General features: G+C 31.5%; 1 pseudogene; it reads left to right on the top strand.

Moving 5' to 3' along the window:
• Nucleotides 1–474: 474 nt before the first annotated feature.
• Nucleotides 475–5,196, top strand: LOC145036172 (membrane-bound O-acyltransferase GUP2-like; annotated as a pseudogene).
• Nucleotides 5,197–5,547: the final 351 nt, after the last annotated feature.

The raw sequence follows: 5,547 nt of genomic DNA, 5'->3' as shown, positions 1-5,547 counted from the left end.
CCAGCTTTATGCTGATTTTCAAACCGCTTGTGTTCTCAGGTCAGCGTTAGAACAGGTACCTGAAGATCCTTTTGCATGAAGACGGTGTACATGAAGACCCGTTACATTTTGCCTATATATACTATGTATCACAACTGTACAACTTTACTTTTGAAACAATTGTAAAACTGTTATTATGTAATGTAATGCTTGTTTTACTTTGCTTACTATGTACATTGGATTTGATACTCAACACGGTAGTCAACCCCGGAAATGTTTTCCGCCTTCGGTTTTCGGGGTGTGACAACTTCCAATAACGATTTTACGGACGAGGATGATGAGGATGATGGGTTGGTGGTGGTGGATAGAGATCGGCGTAGCTATGGGTCTAATACTTCGAGTTCTAATGGCTTAATCGAACTTGGTTCGCACCAAGAATTGAGGTTGGTGAGGCGGATTGGGGAAGGGCCACAGAGGAAGCGGAGTAGAGTTGAAATGTGGTCGACAGTTTTGTCTGGGAGTCATAGAAACTTGGTGAATCTGACAATCAAGAACCCTGTATTCTCATTGTATCTTGCTTATGATAATCAGAGTCACATATGTTTCACGTGGTTTCTTTTGCTTAAGAGTGATTATTGCTGCTATTTTTGCAGTCGTGGAAACTATGGTTAATGAAGGATCTTATTTTGATGAGGCTCAATTTGATTCAAAGATGAAAGAGCTGTAAGTGTCCCTCCTATAATCCAATTGCTGATTGAAAGTGAGAAATTAGCAAGGTTAATCTTTCGCATGTGGACAAGGTAAAACTTTCTTGTTTAATTCACAAATTCTACATGTTGACAAGGTAACACTTTCATAATCTTGATTTGGATCAAATAGTCTCTGAACACTACCAGGCGTCTTGCACACTAGCATCATCAACCTTGAAGTTTCCACCTGTCATCTGATAATTGTAGCTCCATTAATAGTATAAACTTGTATAAGATAATTATCTCCTTAAGGTTTATAAAGTAGGCCCTTTTTTTTAAGGTTTTGAACACTTTATATTAACAATTTTGATTATATTTTCAGTTATGAGGAAATCCAAATGATGCACATACCTCCTCCCCATGTTAGCTGTGTGGTGGGGTACTCAAACTGATGAAGTTTTCCCTAAAGCATGGCATGGATTGACGGCTACTATTAGAGAATGAAATGAAGCTTAGGTAGTAGTTAATTCCTTTAAATTATACTCTCCTAAAATCTAACCTGGCTCACTCACTATTTCATATCTATAATACTTTCTATATATTTTTTTGTTTTTATAAAAATATTAGAGACCCTAACTGAGGAGATTGCTATCAGTTAAGAAGGGGGGGGGGGGGGACATAAGAAAAAAAGAATTAACTTAAAGGCACAAGAAAAAAAACTTAAATTCAATTCAATAGAAAGCCAATAACGGTCTCACTCAAAAATAAAAAAGAGCAGGTAAGCAGGCAGACATCAAGCTTCTCCACCAGCCTTACCAGCAACAGTTGCCTTCTGTGTCCCTGAGTACCTATACAAGAATGACAACCTTACATCTTGAATGACAACCTTACCCTTGATGCACCCTTTAATTTCTCTGTTGTGGAAGGGCAGTATCGTAATTATGTTTATGGGCATGAATATTTCATATTTTTTCTTTTTCTTATTTCTATCCCAGAGCATCTGGTGAGGTGTAAAAGATGCTTTGTAAATTGGGTAGACACCCTACCTTTCTTATTGTCAGATTTTATGTAAGGAAGAAGGTGAAAAGTGCCCAATCACCATGCAAGTGATGAGAAATCGAGCATTTAGAAAGAAGTTTGGTATTCGATCAAATAGTTGTTCATAGAAAATATCAATAATGAAACCACTCAACAACCCAAAAAAACACATAACATATATTTACTTTACTTATTCGGTTTACAATATAGATTTCCATCCACGTCACTTGAGTGGTCAATACCTGATATGTACAAAGATTGTTTCACAACTATCACTGATGCACAAACTATCAATGCAATTATTGTATACTTTGGATATGCAAGAGCTGATCGAAAGGTAACTTTGCATTATAAATTCAAGTGTAAATTTAAAGGGTACATATAAATTTTACATGTGTGTGTGTGTGTGTGTATATATATATATATATACATATATATATATATATATATATATATATATATATATATATATATATATATGTTTTGTTTTTATGAAATTGATGAATCAGACTCAAGGACGTGAATCCATTGCAACTAAGCTTGTTGCAAATCTGATAACAGAAGCAGGAGCAGACCGAGTTCTTGCTTGTGATCTTCACTCTGGGCAATCAATGGTATTAATATATTTCTTTTAATAGGAGAGAAGTGTGAGGATTGACAAGTTATCATATACTATATACCTATGTTATTTGCTATATGCACCTCTTTATATTGTTGTACCTATTATAAGTTTCAATGCATTTGCATCCCAGGTTCTCTTACTTCCTACTACTCTTCAACTTCACATTTTACATTCTGATTCATGTTTCCATTCCATTCCATGGTTTCTAAATGGATGGAATTGACAGATTCTATCTGTTGCTTTGGGAAATGAACTGACAAGAATCTGATTCCTTTTGTGGTAGTTGTATAGACCTCAGAAGAGTTATACACTAAAACAAGTGGCTTGGTATGGTTTTCGTTGGTTCCTTAGCCTCTTACTTATGTAGATCATGACACACTTTTTTCTATTACAATGCCTTTGTGATTAGGTGAGTGATAAATAACAACATATATCTCATATTCATATTGTATTATCATTTAACTTCCTATCTTTTAATATTATGTAGTGGAATCTGGAAACAGTTATAACCTATGGAAGTCTTCATTATTGGATATGGGGTGAGAATTAATTTCACAACCTCACTTATTAATACACACATTCACTGTTTTATGTTGCCTGCATCATTTACCATATACAGGTCCTAAACTTCATGTGGCTCAAATTTTTCCTCATATGGCGTTACTTCCGATTTTGGGCTCTGGTAAGTAAATGTATATCCCCATTTTTATTTTTTTAATAAAATATAGTAAGGTAATTACATTACACACGAATTATTACCTTAGTGTTTGGTTATATGGGAAGGTAAGTGGGATTCAAGCCCCTGAAAATACGTCACTGTGGATAAACAACTGCTATAACTTGGAAAGCTTTTGGAAAAATTGGCATGATTCCTTTAACAAATGGCTTGTCAGGTAAAGCTTATTATGTATTTTATTTCAGTTATTATCTAACCTTGAAGAGCTACCAATATATATATATATATATATATATATATATATATATATATATATATATATATATATATATATATATATATATATATAGGTTCAGGTTCATTTGAGATCATTCTAATTTTGTGAGACCGTGAGACCAAATCTAAAAATAATTTTAAAATGCAAAATAAATGGAAAAATCCAAAAATTCTTTTTTTAAATATTATTTTCGGAACTTGAATTAACTAAAAAAAATATAAAAAAAATAAAAAAAATTCCGGTTTTTTTATTTTTTTGAAAAATACGTAAAATATTCTAAATAGAATATTACACTGACATATTCTAAAAAATAATTGTAAAATGCAAAATAAATGGAAAAATCTAAAAATTCGTTTTTAAAATATTATTTCCGGAACTTGAATTAACTAAAAAAAATAAAAATAAAATAAAATAAAATTCTATTTTTTTTGAAATATACGTGAAATATTCTAAATAGAATATTATACTGTACATATTCTAAAAATAATTTTAAAATGCAAAATAAATGGAAAAATCAAAAAATTCCTTTTTTAAATATTATTTTCGGAACATGAATTACCTAAAAAAAATAAATAAAAAATAAAAAAATGCGTCTCACGGTCTCACAAAATATAGGTGGTCTCAAATGAACCTAACCCTATATATATATATATATATATATATATATATATATATATATATATATATATATATATATATATATATATATATATATATATGTCTTGTCTTGTCTTTTAAAATCAAGAATGACATTGACTACAACAAACTTAATTTATTATATGAAATGATTTTTACTTATAGGTACATGTACATCCCTCTTGGGGGATCTGGAAGGAAGCTTTTAAATGTGTAGGTTGTCTTCACATTTGTTTCCATATGGCATGATCTCGAATGGTATTTAATTTTGGTGGAATTTCACTTTTAATTTTGGTGGAAATTATCCGCATCTAGGTGAGTTTATGCTATGCACATAAAACTTCTCTTATGGGCATGGTTAACATGCATATTTTTTATTCCTGAAATGATTTTGAAATCAACAGCAGCTTGTTTTTAGGTGATGTAATAAGTTTTAATAGAGCAAATTTCAGTGATCTAATATACTTTGTAAAGCATTTAATTTAAGGAGTTTGCATCAATATTTTCACCATGTAATCTCTTATAATTCGAGATTCCATTCCATGGCGTGTGTGTTTGCTTGCCAAATGATGGACAAAATTCAGTTCTGTCTGATTCCTTCAACTTCTATGTTTGTTGGTTGGATGGATATCACAATTCCTAGAAGGAATTTGTTTTTTTATGTTCAAACACCAAAACACCCTCATTATACATATATATAACAAAAATAAATAGTTTGAGATTGGAATTCTCTGAAATTTGAGTCATGGTTTTATAGGCTGATAACGTATTTAAGCAGTTTATTTTGCATGAGCTTAGTGCATGCAGTTGTTGGTGCTATCACAATCGCGTGTCTCATGGTTTGTGTTGCATAAAACTACCCTAATCTATGTTCCTGAAATAACAACACTTCCAAAGGGACCAATTTCCAATTGCAAAGTTAATTAATTTAAATAATATATATAACCATAACAGAAAAAAAGTAAAATTGTGGGCTTTTTCAGCGGACCAATTTCCACGGATACGCTGGTTTAGTTTAAAAGAATTTGAAAATGACCATTTTTCCCTTATATCTATTTGGCAGGTGGCTAACCTTGTGGGCTTTTTCATCGGACCATCGGGCATAAGTTGGCTAAAATCTGTATTTCTTCAGACAGAAGGTTTCTATTTCTAATTCTGTTTTCCCCAAATGTGTGGGTTATCTTCACATTTGTTGCCATATGGCATGATCTTGAATGGTATTTAATTTTGGTTGCAAGAGATGAGTTCAGAAGAAGATGAAGAAGAAACAAGGTTGTAACTATAGGTCAGGTACTATGGATAGTATTTAAGAAAATGATTAGAAACAAGGGTGAACAAGTAGAAAGCAAATCTTACACTTCAATGTCTATGGAGATCAAAGGTAGCAGGAAAGAATTAAGAATGTTGAAGCTGGTGAGTGGATTTTCAGTAAAAAATCTAAGTATTATATAATAACATTTTATCTAAGTGCTTTGACTTATAAAAATAAATAGTAATTAAAAAAATTAGAATATGTTGTCACAACTAAGGACAAACTCGAGAAGTGAGTTGAAGAGCTGACATGGAGATTAGACTTTGAAAAGCATTTGAGGGTATATTTTTTTTTTTATATTTCTTGTATCTATTTAGT

The sequence above is a fragment of the Lactuca saligna genome, chromosome 3 (assembly GCF_052625555.1).
Source record: "Lactuca saligna cultivar CGN05327 chromosome 3, ASM5262555v1, whole genome shotgun sequence".
Lineage (NCBI taxonomy): Eukaryota > Viridiplantae > Streptophyta > Magnoliopsida > Asterales > Asteraceae > Lactuca > Lactuca saligna.
The sequence above is the reverse complement of the archived record's forward strand: the minus strand, read 5'-3'. Positions and strand labels throughout refer to the sequence as shown.